We start from the raw sequence: 19752 nt of genomic DNA on the forward strand, positions 1-19752 counted from the left end.
TTATATTATATTATATTATATTATATTATATTATATTATATTATATTATATTATATTATATTATATTATATTATATTATATTATATTATATTATATTATATTATATTATTATATTAGAGTTCCCACTGTCTCCCTATGTGAAGCCAGCTAAAAAAAAGGCAGCAAAATTGCGCCTGCGTACTACGGAGCGGGAAGCCGCGCCACGGGGCGCTTTTTCCTTGCCCTTCGACGGGCAAAGCCTGTGGGCGGGGCCTGAGAAACGGGGCGGGGCGGGGGGGGTGAAGGGAGACGCGTGCGGGGCGGAGTGTTCCAGCATCCGGGTCCCTTTCCCGCTGTTGTGTGCCTGCCTTCCATCCCGCCTGGCATTGAGCGGCGCCTGTGCCTGTGAAGCGGCTGCCAACGTTCGGAGCAGAGCAGACTCTTCCGCCGGCGCGCAGGCAGCAGCATCTCCTCTGGGTGAGTAGCTAGTCCTGCGTGTGCATTGACCCCCCAGAAAACTCACCCCTTTTCTCCGTTCAGGCTGGGGTGGGGTGTGTGGGTCGGGGTCGTTTCCAGCCTGCCATGCAAAAATGAGGTGTCTGGGTATTTTCCCTTAAGGTCTCCAGCCTTCCGTGCAAAAAAATGGGGTTTTGCAGCTTTCAGTATCTCGTGCAATAAAAAAATAAAATTTTGGGGGGGGTGCTCTGAGGTGTTTCTCTTTGCCCCTGCCTGCCTGCTTGGCTGCACAGAGAGAGGGCAGTCCTGTCTGTGACTTACAACAAAGAGAGGAGAGATGCGCGTTGGGAAAGGGGTTGCTGTCTGCGCTGTCTTTCCCCTTCCCAGTGGCAGCATCTATGGGGGGTTTGGGGTGTGGGGAGAGACTAGGAAGGGAGGAGGTGGGGGGCCACCCGCCTGTCCTTTCTCTCTTCCCTCTTTGCCCCCAGTTCCCCAAGGAAAAGAGCGTCCGTCTGGGATGCCTTTGGCTCCAGCCACTGGATGGGAGAGAGGCGAGTGATCTGTCCTTGTGGGTCTCTGTGGGGCGTCCGAGTGGGGCGGCCTTTCTCCAGAGTGCTGTGTGGTCCTCTCTGCACGCTCCCTGCTCTCTGTCTTCTTATGGGGGCTGAGATGGGCCAGGGGTCTCTGTGAAGATGGCCTTCCCTGGGGGCGATGAGGAGGGGGTAGCTGGGTCTTGGGCTGCGGTTGGGGGTCCCGTCTATAGGGCTGTGAGAAGATGCGACGGGGTAGTGCATACGGCTCTTGCCAAGGGGGCGCTGTAGAGCCCTGGGGAAGGAATCTTGTCTCATCTGTGGGGCTGTGAGATGTAGGGAAGACATTTGGTGGGGGGTATCTGGAACTTGGGGGGTGGGATAGGGGGCCGTGATCTCATATGCTCCCTGAAACTGTGCCCTTTTCATTCTCTGTATGGGGCTAAGGTGGGGGGGGGGAACCTAGCTAGACTTGGAGTCTGTATGGGGCTTCTGTGGGGCTGAGGAGGCATATTGCCCCCAGAGCAGCTGTGGGGCTTGCCATCCCCTTGGAGCCAAGAAGGTGTTTTCTATGGGGCCGTCCAGAAACGGGACAGCCCTTCCTCACAGGACGTGTAGTGCCATCCCTTCTGTGGAAGCATGTGATGCTGGCGTTCTCCGGATGATGTCTGGCTTGTTCCTGGGAACTGGCCGTCCCGTGGGTTCCTTTCCAGTCAGGTTGTGGGGTGTGTGGGGTGTGTCGTTCCCTAAGGGGTTATTTGACACGTGCGCCGCAGTTCGAGGCTGCTGTGGGGTGTTGTTCTGTGGAGCCGAGAAAGCGTGGGCAGGTGCGTTTGGAAATAATGTGGTATCCCTCAGGGGAGATGCCAACACATCTTGGCAGTGTCGCGGTGGTATATATATATATATATATATATTAATGTGCGTCCCGAAAGGGCTGGATCCGTTCTACTCACCTTGGCTGTGGGGGAAAGGCCAGGTCCCCAAGGCACTGCCCCAGTTTCTAATTCCGTTGTTGCTGTTTCGTTTGGCTCGCCTCGCCAGGTTGCAATGCCCAGTCTCTCTGCTAGTCTGTATTGAACTGGGTTATGCCCACTGAGTGGCTGCATGGATTTCCCCCTCTGGGTCCTGGATGACTCTTCCTCTGTGCTGAGCGCAGGCCCAGATATCTGTGGATGTGCGTGCGCTTTAAGCTGGTCCAGCTCCTCTTTTAAATGCGAACCATCCAGCCTCCCGTCTTTCAAAAGTTGACAGGAGGGCAAATTCCCTGGCTTGTTTAAAGGCAGATCAGACAAGATTATAAGAGTGTCTTTTATATGTCTGGAGAGGAAGTTGCAGCAGTTCTCAGCGACTCCCCTCCTTTGCAAAATAGCCTTTGATTATAGAGTGAGCCAGCAAAGCACAGGAAATTCCTAACGCTGAGTAGGAGAGAGTCTGAAAGCACAGAGCTTAGGTTGTGGGGACTGGGGGGGGGGGGGAGCACCAGAACGCAGAGATTGCCAAAGTGGTGCTCTCCAGATGTTTGCATGGTTAAAGGGGAATCGGAGCCCCCCCCATCAACATCTGCAGGGCGCAGCCAACGTTAGAGAGGCAAAGCGTAAGAGTGTGGAAATTTACCCCGGGGTGTTTGCAGAGCAGCTGGTTTTGATAGCTTGAGGAGCCAATGGAGTTCTCTGGCCCCCTGATGCTGGCCTCCGCCACTCCCTTTTGCAAATATCAGAGGAGATGCCAAAGATTTCCTGTGTGTGTGTGTGTGTGTGTGTGTGTGTGTGTGTGTGTGTATTTCTAAAGAAACTTTGGCAATGCATTTCGTTTGCATATTGCTTCTTCTCTGGCCTTCCCTTTTTCATCTGTAGTTCCTGATCGTGCCTGCAACGTGCTTAGCAACACGGAAAGCTGGCTTAGTGGCTCTGCTTGCTTGCAGGACTCCTTCAAAATGCAGAATGCGCTTCCTACTGTCTTATTATCCTTGATTTTGGGTGTCTGCGATTCCCACAGATTCCTCCTTTTTGCTAAGTTGCCTGTGTACCTCTGCACTTCTTCTGCAAGTTCTGTTCCGCTCTCTCGAAGTCCAGTAGGTGTACATTGCTGAAAATTTCCAGCTTTTTAAGAAATAACGTCATTCTAACAACAACAAAATAGGCTTGTGGTTTTCTCTGGGGGAGTTGTGCAAAAAATTCTCAGTGTTACCGTCTGAGACCTCTCTTCCTTTCCTCTTTGATGATAGCTGTCTTCTCTGCATGTAGCCACATGGTGTTAATTTGAGACTAGATGTTTTGGTGAAATTAAACATTAATACATAGTATGTGGAGTAGATGTGTAGCTGTTTTAACAGAGCGGTGAGTTAATTTTCAAACACCAGCCACACTCTGGGGTGGTTTTTTTGTTTTTATAAGGGTCCGTGTGAATCGTTGGATGTTTTTATGGTAGACTTCTGTGGAACTGAGAGGTTCTGGAGAGCTGGTGTGGCCTAGAGGTTAAGAGGCTGAGCTGATATTTCTCTCTTCTCTGCCATGAACTCACTTGGTGGTCTTAAGAGAACCGTGCTCTCTCTGCCTCAGTCCCCCCACCTGGAAAATGGGAAACAATATTTTTGTACACGCAAAATTTTTGTGACTCAAAGGTGGAAGGTGGTTTACAAGTAGTCATATAAATAAAGAATGCTAGCTTACCTGACAGGGATGATGTCGCATTACAACTAGATGATGCATGTGAAATCCATTGAACACCTTGAAAACACTCTACAGGTGTTAGACATTATCGCCAACATGGTTGTTCTGATCTAAAGGAAACTTGGATTATTGAAAAAGGTAGAGAAGCAAACAGTTCTGTGTGCTTGGATCTACAAATGGATTTAAACCGACACGGGTGGCGCTGTGGTCTAAACTACTGAGCCTCTTGGGCTTGCCGATCAGAAGGTCGGCGGTTCGAATCCCCGCAACGGGGTGAGCTCCCGTTGCTCGGTCCCCACTCCTGCCAACCTAGCAGTTCGAAAGCACCCCCCCAAAAGTGCAAGTAGATAAATAGGTACCACTCCAGCAGGAAGGTAAATGGTGTTTCCGTGTGCTGCTCTGGTTTCGCCAGAAGCGGTTTAGTCATGCTGGCCACATGACCTGGAAAAACTCTCTGCAGACAAACGCCAGCTCCCTTGGCCTGTAAAGCAAGATGAGCACCGCAACCCCAGAGTCATCTGCGACTGGACTTTACTGTCAGGGGTCCCTTACCTTTACGTTTTTATTTGCTTAATATTTGCATTGGGAACCAGAAGACCACATCAGTGCAGCAAAATACTGGAATGTCTCAAGACAAATGGGAGGAACAGCTTGCATTTTAAGTTCTGCCAGATTAGAGAGCCTGGATAGGTTGGTTAGAGCGTGCTGCTGATAATGCCAAGGTTGCAGGTCCGATCCCCGTATGGGTCAGCTGCTTATTCCTGCGTTGCAAGGGGGTTGGACTAGATGACCCTCAGGGTCCCTTCCAAATCTATGATTCACTCTGACCCTTAGCATAGAACAACCGGGGTGGAAGATCTGCCAGTCTTCCAAATGGGGCTCATGCTCCCACAACACGACAGAATCAGGAGCGAGACCTTTTCTCTGTAATTGGAACATTAATTGCTCCGTTGGGTTGTCTTTTCGACCTGTGCGCTTTGTAAGAACATCCAAATGACTTTCTTTGTGCCAATGTGCCGTCCGCATGGCAGGTGGCAAAGCATGTGGGTTGGGGGAATGCAGCAGTGATTGTGTACAAAACCCCTGTCTGGAGTTGTGCATGGCTTTTCACTGCAGATACCACTTTGGTTATTTGCCTAAGATCCAGCAGCCCAGCCACTGCTCAAGCGATGCTTGGTATCCATATCTGGCCTTGCAAAGGGATATTCTTCCAGGTCACATTTGTGCAGCTCTGTCCCTACGGCTGTAGTTGCACGTCCAATGTCTCTCCAGCTTGCATTTATTTCCCTGCCAGACAGAACAGCTGACATGCTCTGTCCTGGTCCTCTTCTGCTCTTGGCACGCTGCAATCTGCATGACGATGGCTAATAAATTAGGAATGTTTGTTTGCAGGGAATCCTCCCTTGGAGTTGAAGGCTAGGAAAGCCGAGCTTGCCTTCCCTTTCAGCCGTCTGATTGCTGGACACGAGTTTAATTTCAGCTGCTATATTCTACACAAACAGATGATCACATGGCAGAAGTGTTCCTGGACTGTACCACTTCAAGCTGCAGAAGTGTGGGAGCATTCTGCTCCATTAAAATACATATATATTCCCTGCACATAGAAAACTAAGTGTCAGGGAGAAGCGTTCTAGCCTAGCCTTCTACCTGGCATGCTGTGAATGTGACTAGAGGAGCCATTCAGACATAAATACATCCCCCCCCCCCGACCTGCAGCGTGTACTGTAAAGATGGGTTAGATTCCAGATTGGAGGTCCAGAGTTGCAAGGGGCTACAACTATTCACCCCCAACCAGCGTTCGAAATTCGCCAGGCGCATTTTGCACCAGACTATCGCCCATTTGCAACCAAGTGAAGGTGCCTGCTCCACCATCTGGAGGCGCATGCCTGGGGATCCTTGGATCTTGATCATTTTCACGCAGTAGCAGCACACCCAGTAGAATTCTGTCCGTGATATTTTATCTGCACAATCAGAATGAATTTCAGGAACCAAAAAATCATATTGAAAAACACGACTTCTGAGCCGCCTGGCCCAAGAATGGCAAGTGGACATTCCGTTTTGGCGACTGTAACCCGGGTTTAAGGAGCCATTGGGCACCTAGCTTACATATCTGAGTTTCTAACACTATACCCTCAATACACACGCTTTGCATTAGTATACTTTGTACTAGCATATAGAAGAAATAGGTAGCCTCCATTCTGTCCCCTAAGGAGTGGTGGGGAGGGGAACCTGTGGTCCTCCAGATGTTGCTGTATTGTAGCTCCCATCAGCGTGGTTGGTGATAAGGGATAATGGGAGCTGTAGTGCAACAACATCTGGAATTCTACAGGTTCCCCACCCACTGTCCTAAAGGATTCAGCACAGCATCTTGGCCCTTTGGACCTTCAGGGAGCCATGGGAGATTTCAGTTCCCATGCACCCCAGTTTTGCAGAATGCAATGTATATCCTATGAGAGCCAGTGTGGTGTAGTGGTTAAGAGCGGTAGTCTCGTAATCTGGGGAACCGGGTTCGCGTCTCCGCTCCTCCACATGCAGCTGCTGGGTGACCTTGGGCCAGTCACACTTCTCTGAAGTCTCTCAGCCCCACTCACCTCACAGAGTGTTTGTTGTGGGGGAGGAAGGGAAAGGAGAATGTTAGCCGCTTTGAGACTCCTGAAGGGGAGTGAAAGGCGGGATATCAAATCCAAACTCTTCTTCTTCTCTTCTTCTTCTTCTTAATGCTATGCTGCTGAGGACATCCAGGCTGCAAGTAGAGTCTTCCGGAAGTAACGCAAAGAGACGTGGAGCAGGATACAGTGGAACCTCGACTTACGTACGGCTCTACTTACGTACGATAAGTATGATAGCCATGTTCAAATATATAAAAGGATGTCACATAGAGGAGGGAGAAAGGTTGTTTTCTGCTGCTCCGGAGAAGCGGACACGGAGCAATGGATCCAAACTACAAGAGAGAAGATTCCACCTAAACATTAGGAAGAACTTCCTGACAGTAAGAGCTGTTTGACAGTGGAATTTGCTGCCAAGGAGTGTGGTGGAGTCTCCTTCTTTGGAGGTCTTTAAGCAGAGGCTTGACAACCATATGTCAGGAGTGCTCTGATGGTGTCTCCTGCTTGGCAGGGGGTTGGACTCGATGGCCCTTGTGGTCTCTTCCAACTCTATGATTCTGTGATTCTATGATTGATTCTACGATTCCAGTTATGACCTTCAGTAGGTGCTTCGGGGCAGCACTGGGGCCTCTGCTGCCAGGGCGAGGGCCCCCATCCCACCCCCGAAGCTGTGGAAGAGGTGCCGCCTACAAGAGGCACAGCAGAGCACACTGCAGCCCCAAACCCGCCGAGGAACTAACCTGAGGAAGTCCAGAGAAGAACCTGGCCTGGCAAGGAAAAAAGTGACCCTGGCTGAAGTGAATCAGCTATTTACTGACCCTTGCCCCTCCCCCAGCTTGTAGCCAGGTAAGCCCACCCACCCTCAGTGCATGTAAGAAGAAGAAAAAGTTAATTTTTTTCATCTACAATACTGTCTTATTTATTTTATAGTACAGTACATTGATTATAGGGACACGGGTGGCGCTGTGGTCTAAACCAGTGTTTCCCAAACTTGGGTCGCCAGCGGTTTTTGGACTACAATTCCCATCATCCCTGACCACTAGTCTTGCTAGCTAGGGATGATGGGAGTTGTAGTCCAAAAGCAGCTGAAGACCCAAGTTTGGGAAACACTGGTCTAAACCACAGAGCCTAGGGCTTGCCGATCAGAAGGTCGGCGGTTTGAATCCCCGCGGTGAACTTCCGTTGCTTGGTCCCTGCTCCTGCCAACCTAGCAGTTCGAAAGCACTTCAAAGTACAAGTAGATAAATAGGTACCGCTCCGGCGGGAAGGTAAACGGCGTTTCCGTGCGCTGCTCTGGTTCGCCAGAAGCGGCTTAGTCATGCTGGCCACATGACCCAGAAGCTGTATGCCGGCTCCCTCGGCCAGTAAAGCGAGATGAGCGCCGCAACCCCAGAGTCGTCCACGACTGGTCAGGGGTCCCTTTACCTTTATATTGATTCTTGCCTTCATTTTATGGGTCTATGGTCTTTTTAGACAGTAAAATCCATGTTAAATTGCTGTTTTAGGAGGTGTTTTTCATCATCAATTCACTTTTCCATTACTTTCTATGGAAAAGTGCACCTCTACCTATGTACGTTTCTAGTTATGACCGGACCTCCGGAACAGATTATGGTTGTAAGTAGAGGTTCCACTGTAGATTGCTTTGATGCTTCATTAGGGTTCCCTGGAACATGGGCGCTGGCATCTTCCCCCTGTGCCACTTGGGAATTAATTCTAGTTCGAGCTGAGAGCATTCCACTCATCCCTCTCACAGACCATGCCATTGCTGCTTTAGGCTTGATGTGAAGACCATCACGACTTGCTCTTTTTCTGCGACATGACTGAAGGAAACAAAGGCTTCCCTGCCGTTGTACCAGTGGATTCCTTGACAACTTGCATCACTGGTTCGAACGTGTATTAAAGATTAACTAAGGCTACGAGCATCCTTGCACCATTGAAAACAAAGTTATAAAACGTGCTCTGAGACCTTGTTTTGGAATGCAAGAGGTGTTTGGTGTCTTGTTTCCTTTGTGTATACAAGAATTTGATACCCCTTTGCTGTGAGTGAGATATATATTGCGTGTTCGGACACCAGCTCAGCTCTGTGCAAACCCCAACACACCTGGGTTATGGAAATCTTAGGCTGTGCACCTTAGCCCACAAACATGGTAATTTTCATTGGCCTCTATGTGGCTTGCTTCCAAGGAGATGTGCTGGGGAAGAACTGTAACTGAGTGCTAGGAAACATGCGAAAATTCCAATGTTCAATCTCACATAAAACCCCAGAGCTGCTGGCTGTTAGTGAAGACAAAACTAACTTGGATTGCTCCAGTGGTCTGATTCCACATAAGGCATCAATCCTTTGCTGGAGTAGGCACAAACTCCACTGGTCATCTCTCCTAGCGCTGCTTTAACCGTCTCAAAAGTGCCAAAGAAATTTCTTCTTTCTACTATTGCAGTGGAATTGGCACACACGCCAGCATGCAAGTAACCATGGTTTTGTTTTTTAGCAGATATGGCCTTTAACGGACATGGTGCCACGGAGATTTCTACAGAGGTACCTTGGTTTACGAACTTAATCCGTTCCAGAGGTCCGTTCTTTAACCAAAGCGTTCTTAAACCAAGGTGTGCTTTCCCATAGCAGCAGGGGACTCAATTTCCAAATGGAACACACTCAACAGGATAAGCTGGTCTCCAACCGTAATAAATTATCTATCTATCTATCTATCTATCCCTCAACAGGAAGCGAAACATGTTCTGCTTCCAAGACAAAGTTCACAAACCAAAATACCTACTTCCGGGTTTGCAGCGTTCTTCATCCAAGTTGTTCATAAACTAAGCTGTTCTTAAACCAAAGTACCACTGTACTTAAAGAAAGCACAGTTTTCCAATTGGAAGCAGTTGCACTTGCTGTTTGTCATCGCATCTTGAGAACTGGTCCTCTCGCCCGGCATTAGGCACATACAAAGGTGCTTTCCATCAAGTCAGTGACTCTGCAAGATTTCAGGAAGTGGTCTCTCTCCCAGCCCTACCCAGAGATGACGGGGATTGAACCTGAGATCTTCTGCTTGCAAGGCAGAAACTCCAGGCAGTCCTGGACTAGACAGATCTCTCATTTGATTCCCTATATGGCAGCTTCCCCACGTGCATTATTAATTTCATTTTTGGCAAAATGCACCTGCTGCTCAACCGACAAAATACCTCCAAGCCGTTTGCATAAAATGCTGTGAAACAGATATTTAAAACAGCAGCGAAGGTGGACTTTAAAAACAAATAAAATTGTAAAAATAAAATTTCAAAACGAAGATAAAATGATTAGATTTTTTTTAATGTCCATAAATAATGTTTAGATTTCTTAAACAACAACAAGAAGAAGTTTTTGGCAGGCATCGAACAGAACAGAGAAGGCAGCTGCCTAATATTAACATATTGATACTAATAAGGTAATATAATTGTAAACATGATGGGAGAGGGAAGAGAGAGGTCTGAGGAGCAGATGGTTCCCTGGTTTTTACTTCCTTTTGCCAAACCTGTTCTGGCAGGAGAGTTGACACGTGGCCATTGTGTGTTGATTTATCTGCAGTGCTTTCTTAAAATGCTCCTCCACGTGGCTTCTGTAACTCTTTCAAGTACTGTTCCATTGATAAAATAAAAAAATCCTTCCAGTAGCACCTTTAAGACCAACTAAGGTGCTACTGGAAGGATTTTTTTATTTTGACTATGGCAGACCAACACGGCTACCTATCTGTAACTGTTCCATTGATGATCACTTCCATTCATTCCCTTGTATCTCAGATTACTTGCAGGACTTTGGAATCAATTCTGGAACTGGCGCTTAGATGGCTTCTTTTGCCGCACCCTCTCCTTGCTCACGCAGTCACAACCCTTACGAAGAGATGTCATAAGACATTTCTGATTTCACACCGGCAGAGGTCATGCTTTGGTTTAGTGGCGGGGTGAGGTTGACTAAGGTTTGCCTCGCATTTGACACCTTGCTCTGTCCACATTCTTTGTGTGTTTTGAATTATGTTGGTGGCTCAGGCGCAAATCAGCGGATCGGATTAACATTTTCTGTGCGCTGGTGTAACACCAGGCCCTGTGATCTTTCCCTGCTTTCCAGCAGCGAGGTCACAGATGGGGCAGTGCCCCATATAATCCGACATCCTGTTCTTGCAAGCAGGACCTTAGCCCTCTCCAGTCCTACAATCTCTCAGTGTCTGATAGCTAGATAGGTTTCTTGTAGAGTGGTACTTTGGTTCTCGAACTTAATCCGTTCCGGAAGTCCGTTCCAAAACCAAAGCGTTCCAAAACCAAGGCGTGCCTTCCCATAGCAAGTAATGCAACAAAATGGATTAATCCGTTCCAGACTTCTAAAAACAACCGTTAAAACAGCAATTTAAAACTAATTTTGCTCTCTAACGAGACCATTGATCCATAAAATGAAAGCTATAAAGAGTGTACTGCAGTCACACAATCAATCAGTCAGTAGCTGAACTGGGTTCTTCCACACAGTCGCGAAAACAAAAAGAGAGAGCTGCAAAAACAAAAATGCAAAATAAATAGCAAAAACAGACAGACCTCAGCGTAACATTCAAAACGGAAGTGCGGCACTCAAAACGGAAGCGCAACACTCAAAACGGAGCACATTCAGCTTCCAAAAAAAGTTCGCAAACCGGAACACTTAGTTCCGGGTTTGCAGTGTTTGGGTTCCAAGTTGTTTGAGTACCAAGGCGTTTGAGAACCAAGGTACCACTGTATTGTTAGACATTGGTGACTTGTGGCTGCTAGGAGTCACAAAGACCCCACCTGCTTGTGCGCAGACCTTAGGGAAAGTTTGTGAGCACTGGCAACAAACTGTTGTCTCGCAGCTTAAGGGTGGTGCCTTTCAGATCGTTCAGACTGCAGCTCCCACCATCCTTGACCACTGGCCATGCTGACTGGGGCCGATGGGAGTTTGGAGACCAACAATGTTTAAGGGTGTTATGGGAATCTCTGTTGTTTTTCCTGTAGTGGAGTAACATGGCTGCCCATGTGGAAATTAGGGTCCCCGATGGAAGGAGGTGGATGTTTCCTGTTGCGTTTGTGCAAATGGTGTCGCCTTAGTAGGTAAGCACTGTACGTTTACCTGCTTTTCACTGCTCAGCTTGTTGTTGACATCCGTCTGTCTCGGGAGACAATGGAGGAGTGCGCCTTTGGAGGTGAATAGAGAGAGAGAGAGAGAGAGAGAGAGAGAGAGAGATTCCCCCCCCCCAAAAAAACAGGAAGAAAAATCATAACCAAATTAAACCATAAATTTTGGTTGACTTCCATCCACTACCCCTCTTGGTTCCATTATAATATACCATATTTTACGCTCTATAGGACACACTTTTTCACTCCTAAAAAGTAAGGGGAAATGTGTGTGCATCTTATGGAGCGAATGCAGGCTGCGCAGCTATCGCTGAAGCCAGAACAGCAAGAGGCATCATTGCGCAGCAAGAGGGATTGCTGTTCTGGCTTCTGGGATTCAGATTTTTTTTTCTTTTTTTCCTCCTCCAAAAACTAGGTGCGTCTTATGGTCGGGTACGTCTTATTGAGCGAAAAATACGGTACTTGTTTATGCACATCCATAAAACCTTATATAGTTAACAATCCAATTTTAAAACCTTCTTCATCTTGGCTGGTCTTGGCCTGGAATCCAATCTCACATATCGGAACAAAGTCTTTCGTTAAAACCATCCATCAAATCCTGTATATCTCAATATCATAACTTCAGGGGTTTTTTTAACAACAATCATTTCCCACAATTTCTTCAAATCTTAATATGTTTTTTTACCTTTGGGGATGAAGTCAAGTGGTTGGAACTTGCAGCGCCTGCTGTGGCTGCGGAGACCGAGAGACATGTTTTGTTGCAGCTGGGGCAGAAGAAGGCATCCGGTTGTGCTGCTACAGATGCACCGTGATGTTTCTTCTCTCTATGCTCCTCCGAGTGCTTGTTCCTCTTCTGGTCACTGCTGTGCGTGGATGACCTGACGATCTGCCTCCAGGCATGGCGGTCGTCTGCAAGGGGTTGACGTTGCCAGACTTCATGTCAGGCATCTTTGTAACGCAGAGTTGGTGCCTGAAACCAGCTCCCCATAAAACATATCTTTGGGAATCCTGACGTCTTGCATTCTGTGTGCATGACCAAGCCAGCATAGATGTCTCTGAGATGGGAATGCAGACGTGCTGGGAATGCGAGTTTGGGAGAGCATGACTCAGTTTGAGACTCTGTCCTGCCATGTGCAAGTGGAAATAAACACATACAGTCAAACCTTGGTTCCCAAACACTTCCGTTTTGGAACGCTTTGAATGCCAAAAACCCGGAAGCAAGTGTTCCTGTTTTTGAACATTTTTCAGAAGCCGAACCTCCAACGCGGCTTCCGTTTGAGGACAGGAAGCTCCTGCAGCCAATCGGAAGCCATGCCTCGGTTGTTGAACATTTCGGACGCTGAACGGGCTTCCGGAACGGATTATGTTTGACAACCGCGGTTTGACTGCATCCTGAAAACACCATATCTCTCCAGTATTCTTTCCTCAGTGGGAAATGGACTCAGCTTACGTACAAAGCTATCCTTGCAACTTCCTCGTGATCGGAGGAGTGTGAAATGCAGGGATCAAAAACCGCCTCATTGCCGGTCCTTTCGAATGGAAATCCTTTTGCTGGAGGAGTTTTCCAGGTGTGCTTCCAGCTGTTCCTTGTCCTCAGCATCTGCGGATCCCGTGCGAAAGGTACGTGTTGGAAGGGAAGTGGCGCATTGATTCATGCAGTCCATTGATCCGCTTTCCACTGTCGGCGAAGTATTGACAGCAGTAAATGGAAATTGTATCCTGTTGGGGATATATTAAATGCAGGCACATCATAAAATTCACACAAATGAACCAGGTCGACTTTATCTCTCTTCTTTGTTGACAAAAAGATTCTGCGGCAGGTGCTGTTATTATAAAAGCTATACTGTTGTATATAAAAGTTAACCCTTTCCCTTTAGCGGCACAGAGGAAGGAGAGCGTGGTTTATAGAAAATCGGCTACTTGGCAGATCGTGCACAAAAATCTTGAAAAAGATCTTGGAAGGCAATGATGGCATAAACCTCAGGGGAGAGGGGTTTTTTTATTTAAAAAATGTTATTTTATTGAGTTTTGAACAATCTAAACGGTACAATAAAGAGTAACAGTGTCAGCAAAGCAATTGCAGATCTCTTGCAATTTGTTCCGTAAACTAAGACACGCACCGAGAAGACAGAAACAAGGAGCGGAAACAAAGATGGACTCAGATTAGTTCATCCAATCTCCCTGCATGTAAGGTTGGGGCTTTGCAAGCTACAGATGAGGCACTGATAAATAGAAACCATGCACTTAAAAACATATCTGGTTTAGCCTGGCCGTTGGCTAATCTGAAAGGTTCGTTTTTCTAATTACATAATGCCTTAAGGCCCTGGTTCTCAGACTTTTCAGTCTTGGCCTTTAGCCTTGGCCACACTTTCAGAATCAAAATGTGCTTGCACCACATCAAAGTTTTTATGGATAAGAAATGCGTCGGAAAACAAAAAGAAGCAACTCCTAGCCGTGCTTGATTTCTAACAGGGAACTGCTTTATGATATGATCATGGGACAGCCCTGAAGGCAGTCCTGTTTAGGGAAGTTTCTAATGACTGATGTCTTAATGTATTTTTAATCTTTTCTTGGAAGTTGCCCAGAGTGGCTGGGGAAACCCAGCCGGATGGGCAGGCTATAAATAATAAATTATTATTATTATTATTATTATTATTATTATTACTTATTAAGGGACATCCAGAAAGTACAAAACAACACAGCTAAAAAAAGAACATGAATCATTCCCAAAATATAGTTATAAATAAGCCTCTTGCATACATACCTTAGGTATGTATAGAAAACACAGTGAGAGGTGTGAGCTTGCTTTTGCCAGGTAACCTCTGTATTGGGTCTAATTAGATCAATATAGGACAAATTAGACTTAGGCTAGGTCTAATTTGAGACCTGCACATTTCTGATCTTTCATGTTTGTCAGAGTTGAAAATCCCTTTTCTCAATTTCCTTGGTATTCTTTGATGGTCTTGCTCTCATTTTGAAAAGGTATCTACCCATATTCTGCAAATAAAAAAAATATTATTTTGATGCTACACTAAAATGTTTAACTGTCTCTTTGATTGTCCTTGAATCTTCCTGCCACACTTGCCATCCTCTCCTGACCCACCAGTGTGGAGTGCCATACTCTTGGAGAACCACTGGTTTACAGCAAAGGGATCCTGTGGCCATGCAAATGCTTTTGGGACTGCAGCTACCATCATCCCTGCCCATTGGCTGAGTTGTCTGGCTAGGGCTGATGGGAGTTGGTAATCCAACAACTAGAGCAGGGCCAAATTTGGGTATCCAAGCTATTTTTGGACTACGACTCCCATCATCCCTAGCTAGCAGGACCAGTGGTCAGGGATGATGGGAATTGTAGTCCAAAACAGCTGAAGACCCAAGTTTCGGAAACACTGACCTAGAGAGTCACAGGTTCCCCATCCCTGTCTTATAAAGAGTAGACTCAAACTCTGGCCTCTTGTGTCTCAGCTACGCATGAGAGTCCTGGGTTCAAATCCCAGCATCTCTAGGCAGGGCAGGGAGAGATCCTGCTCTGAGCTACACGGACCATTGTTCTGGCTTTGTATAAGGCGGCTTCCTAGGCTCCAAGCGCTGCTGTGTTGGCTTGAGCTTCTGTGATGTCATGGAATGTTCACCAATATCCCAGATGAAAGGGAACAGTGTCAGCCACAGAAATCTTAAAAGCAGACGCAAATGAAATGGGCAAGACCTGGAAGTGGAAGATGGGCTGGTGGCTGTAAAGTGAGGACAGTGGCAGAGATGCTGGTGGTCGGGGAATCAAGTAGGAAGAGGATCAAGTAGATGCAAAGGGACCCTGGGTGTGTGTGAGAGAGATTTTGCTGAAACAGCGCCTGGGAACAAGAAGGCATCTCTACGATGTGAAGAGCAATATATAATATAATATAATATCTGTGAAAGCTTACGCCACAATAGAATGGTTAGTGTTTAAGATGCAGCAAGGCTCTCTTGTTTATATTAATAACAATTCTTCGAAGTGCCTTTGGCTGTGGGTCGCTGGTTATATAACATGTGCATCAGCCTTGGCAGTTCACCTTGGGACAAGGAATCCAACAGAATGGATCTCTGCGCCTGGCCAGAATCAGCTGAAATAAATCCAAGAAAAAACCCCTAAGCTTCCTCAAACAGCGTTCAAGAGTCAGGCTTGCATCAATGCTCTCCGGGGACTGAGATAGGTGTCGTGTCGCCAGGGTGGATGTGGGGTTTTGGCAGATGTCTTCACTCAAAAGAGTTTGCAAAACTTTTCTTTGAGTGAGTGAAACCTTGATGGATCCAATCTGGGAACTCACCCTCTAACCAGCTACGGTCCCTTTGGTTGCAAAGGCGAGGAGGGTGGCTGCCTTGGTTTTCAATACCATGAGCAAATCCACCTCTAATTATCCCTACAAGTAGAGATTAAATATCAACGGAGCAGGTGCGATTGCTGCTTGGAACACGCAGCTGGGATCTGGGATAGATGACCCATCTGTTTTTTTTTGCCAGGTAAGTCGTGGAAGCAGATGGCCCAACTGCCGTGAAATTGCCCAGCCTCTCTCTGCTAACAACAGAAACATCTCAGAGGGATGTCGTTGGTGGCTTGGCGCACACCTTGGGCACAATGCCGCACGTTCAGCCCTTGAGATCTTGGGTAAAGAGCCCAATTTCTGAAACTTTGGGATGCCCTTACCTGAGTAGATGGGACTGGTTTGATGGGCCAAAGTCGAAGCCATTTCCCAGAATGTCTAACCCTCTTTTAAAGCCATCTAGGTTGGTGAGTGGGACGCGGGTGGTGCTTTGGGTTAAACCACAGAGCCTAGGCCTTGCCGATCAGAAGGTCGGATGTTCGAATCCCCACGACGGGGTGAGCTCCCGTTGCTCGGTTCCTGCTCCTGCTAACCTAGCAGTTCGAAAGCATGTCAAAGTGCAAATAGATAAATAGGTACCGCTCCAGCGGGAAGGTAAAGGGTGTTTCCGTGCGTTGCTCTGGTTTGCCAGAAGTGGCTGAGTCATGCTGGCCACATGACCCGGAAGCTGTACGCCGGCTCCCTCGGCCAATAAAGCGAGATGAGCGCCACAACCCCAAAGTCAGCCACGACTGGGCCTAATGGTCAGGGGTCCCTTTACCTTTTTTAGGTTGGTGAGCATTGTTGTTTAGTCGTTTAGTCGTGTCTGACTCTTCATGACCCCATGGACCAGAGCACACCAGGCACTCCTGTCTTCCACTGTCTCCCGCAGTTTGGTCAAACTCATGCTGGTACCTTCGAGAACACTGTCCAACCATCTCGTCCTCTGTCGCCCCCTTCTCCTTGTGCCCTCCATCTTTCCCAACATCAGGGTCTTTTCCAGGGAGTCTTCTCTTCTCATGAGGTGGCCAAAGTCTTGGAGCCTCAGCTTCAGGATCTGTCCTTCCAGTGAGCACTCAGGGCTGATTTCCTTCAGAATGGATAGGCTTGATCTTCTTGCAGTCCATGGGACTCTCAAGAGCACCATAATTCAAAAGCATCAATTCTTCGGCGATCAGCCTTCTATATGGTCCAGCTCTCACTTCCATACATCACTACTGGGAAAACCATAGCTTTGTTGGCAAGGTGATGTCTCTGCTTTTTAAGATGCTGTCTAGGTTTGTCATTGCTTTCCTCCCAAGAAGCAGGCGTCTTTTAATTTCGTGACTGCTGTAACGAAATTGGTGAGCATAGTTTGGCTGTATGAATAAGTCATTTCTTTTCTATGTGCCAGATCTTCCAACATTCAGCTTCATGGGATCTCCACCAGTCCTAGTGTTATGAGAGAGGGAGTGAAGTTTTTGGAGAGTCTCTGCACACTTTTTGGAGGAAGTGCTTTCTCTTTCGCCTCTCCTGAATCTTCTGACATTTTGCTTCATTGGACATTCCAGTTTTATGGAAGAAGGGGAAGACACGATTCTCTAGCTGCCTTCTCCACATAACTAGTGCACTGAATTCTCTTTTCTGCTCTTATGTACATAATAAGTTATGCGGGTGATAAAGACTGCATTATCTGTTGGCAAAGCTTTTAGAAACCGCTGCGCATTTCATTGAGGCCTAGTGTGTCAACAAACCCTTTTCCGGTTCCAAGATTTCGCAGCTTGCTCTCCGACGTTGGTAAATTCCATTTTGTCTTGCCTCCCATTCTTTCTACTCTAAGCCATGGTGATAATAATAATAATAATAAAAACCATTCATTGTTCTATTTATGGCTGAGCCGTGCCTGTGCTTATTGGCCAGCCTCCAAAGGAGTTTCCTCCAGGTGTGCCCAGTCTTGGCTCTCAATTCCCCCCTTTCTGGAGCGATAGACGCCCAACCCTTATCACAAACCGCTTATGGGACTCCCTCCAATTTCAAATGCCACTTGCCATCTGGCACGGGCACCTCCTTTTCAAAGAACTGCGAGCCCGGCCTCCCTTGGATGTAGTTGCAGGGTTCAGCAGATTCAGTTCATGATAAAGTCGTACCGTGGATCCCCAACACCCTGGAACTCAGACGTTTTGGCTCCCAAATGCCACAAACCTGGAAGTGATTGTTCCTGTTTGCGAACGTTCTTTTGGAACCTAAACGCCCAACGGGCTTCCACAGCTTCTGATTGGCTGCAGGAGCTTCCTGCAGCCAATCAGAAGCCGCGATTTGGTTTTCGAACGTTTTGGAAGTCGAATGACATCTGAAGGCAGCCCTGTTTAGGGAAGCTTTTAATGTTTAATAGATTATTGTATTTTAATATTCTTTTGGAAGCTGCCCAGAGTGGCTGGGGAAACCCAGCCAGATGGGCGGGGTATAAATAAATTATTATTATTATTACTATTATTATAATATTCCGTTCGACTTCCAAGGTACAACTGTATAGAGAAGTTTCCTTAGCTTCAGCCTTGTGGCCAACCTGGTGGCTTCCTGATGTTTGGGCCTGCAACTCTCACTAGCCATAGCAGGCACAGTTTTGTTGGCTTGGGCTAGTGAGAATTGCAGTCCCAAAATACCTGGAGGGCAACAGGTTGCACGAGGCTGGTCTACTATTATGGACTGGCTGGATGCAGAACAATGGTGGTGGTGGGGAACCCCCAACAGAAAAAGGCTCAGAGCCCGGGGATTGGTGGTGGGATGACAATGAGTGGTCAGAGGAAGAAGAGGGAGCAGACTGGGAAGAGAAGGTGTCGGAAGAGGCAACAGGGTTTAGTGAGCAGGAAGAGGCTGTGCCAGACAGCAGTCCAGAGACAGAGACAGAAGCAGAGGCTGGAGAGGCAGGGAGTCAAGAGGCAGAGATGAGTCAGGCTGCTGAAGATGAATCCAGGGACTCTCCCCCTCCTGCTGCAACCAGCTTCCCTCCCCTGGTGTCCCAGGACACGGAGAGGAATGAAGAGGGCAGAGCAAAGAGAGACAAGGCATCAGCTTCTGAGGAAGAGAAGGGCAGATGAGAGGAGGCTTTAGCCTAGTTGCCACTGAGGTGGCCAGCCTGTGCTTGGGCTGTACCCGCTCAGGCTGCACTTAGGAGCTTGCATGTTGGACTTCTCTGCCATACAAGCAAAAACATTGCATGCAGACAAGTAGCACATCATGGAGAAAGAGCCCTGACAGGCTCTCTTTCTATTTGCATGGAATGTGTATGAAGAAGCAACTAACTGTGAGCCTATACTGCACTTCTGAATAGTACTACTTAGACGGATGTTAACAAACCTGGGGGAGAAGTAAATACAGGGAAGGAACTGGCGGAGGCGAGGAAATCTTGCATCGATTCAGAAACAGGCAACGTAATCTTTGGCTGCTTGCCTCTAGTCATGTATCTTAATGCTTAAATGTGGAGTTGGAAACTGGGTCAGTCATGTCTAATGGTCATTACGGCCTCTAAAATATCCTGCACAGCAGCTTCCTTTGTTAAAAATAGGATGGACTGTGGCTTAGCGGAATGTACATGCGGAATGTGCATTCCACGTTCTGCAGGTGGCATGTCCTGAGTTCAGTTCCTGGCATCTCCTGCTACCTGATCCTTCTGGCAGGCGATGCCAAACACCTGTGTCCCAAGGCTGTGGGGATCGGCTGACAGTCAGAGTAGGCCAGTATCCTCTAGGTCAGTGGTTCCCAACTAAGTACTGCAGACCACCCACTTTTCAAAAGCCAAGCCATGGGCCCCCTACTTTGGAAAATGTTGATATTTATGGTAGAGGGACCCCCTGGGTGGGTTATGTCCACCAATTGGGACCACTGCTCTAGATGTTGTCGACTCTAGCTCCCATCATCCCTGGCCGTTGGCCATGCTGCCTGAGGCTGATGGGGTGCCATTTTTGCTACTCCTGGTTGCACTTGGGTTAGAACTGATGGGACAATGGCTTGGCTTGTCAGCTTCCTGTGGTCCTAAGGCATTTGGGTGTACCTAAAACAGCCTCTAAAGGAGCGTCTCCATCCC

At 47.5% G+C, this 19752-nt stretch overlaps 1 protein-coding gene across 2 annotated transcripts in view; it reads left to right on the forward strand.

The window, feature by feature from the left end:
• Positions 1–306: 306 nt before the first annotated feature.
• RNF24 (ring finger protein 24) overlaps positions 307–19752 on the forward strand; it is a 77899-nt gene continuing 58453 nt past the window's right edge. The window contains exon 1 of one of the 2 annotated variants that reach the window (XM_081021280.1): positions 307–456. The gene's annotated coding sequence lies outside the window, so the exon portion shown is untranslated. The remainder of the gene's footprint in view (positions 457–19752) is intronic. The other variant, XM_081021278.1, reaches the window with a different exon arrangement.

This window comes from Podarcis pityusensis, assembly GCF_964106645.2.
Source record: "Podarcis pityusensis genome assembly, chromosome: 9".
NCBI lineage: Eukaryota > Metazoa > Chordata > Lepidosauria > Squamata > Lacertidae > Podarcis > Podarcis pityusensis.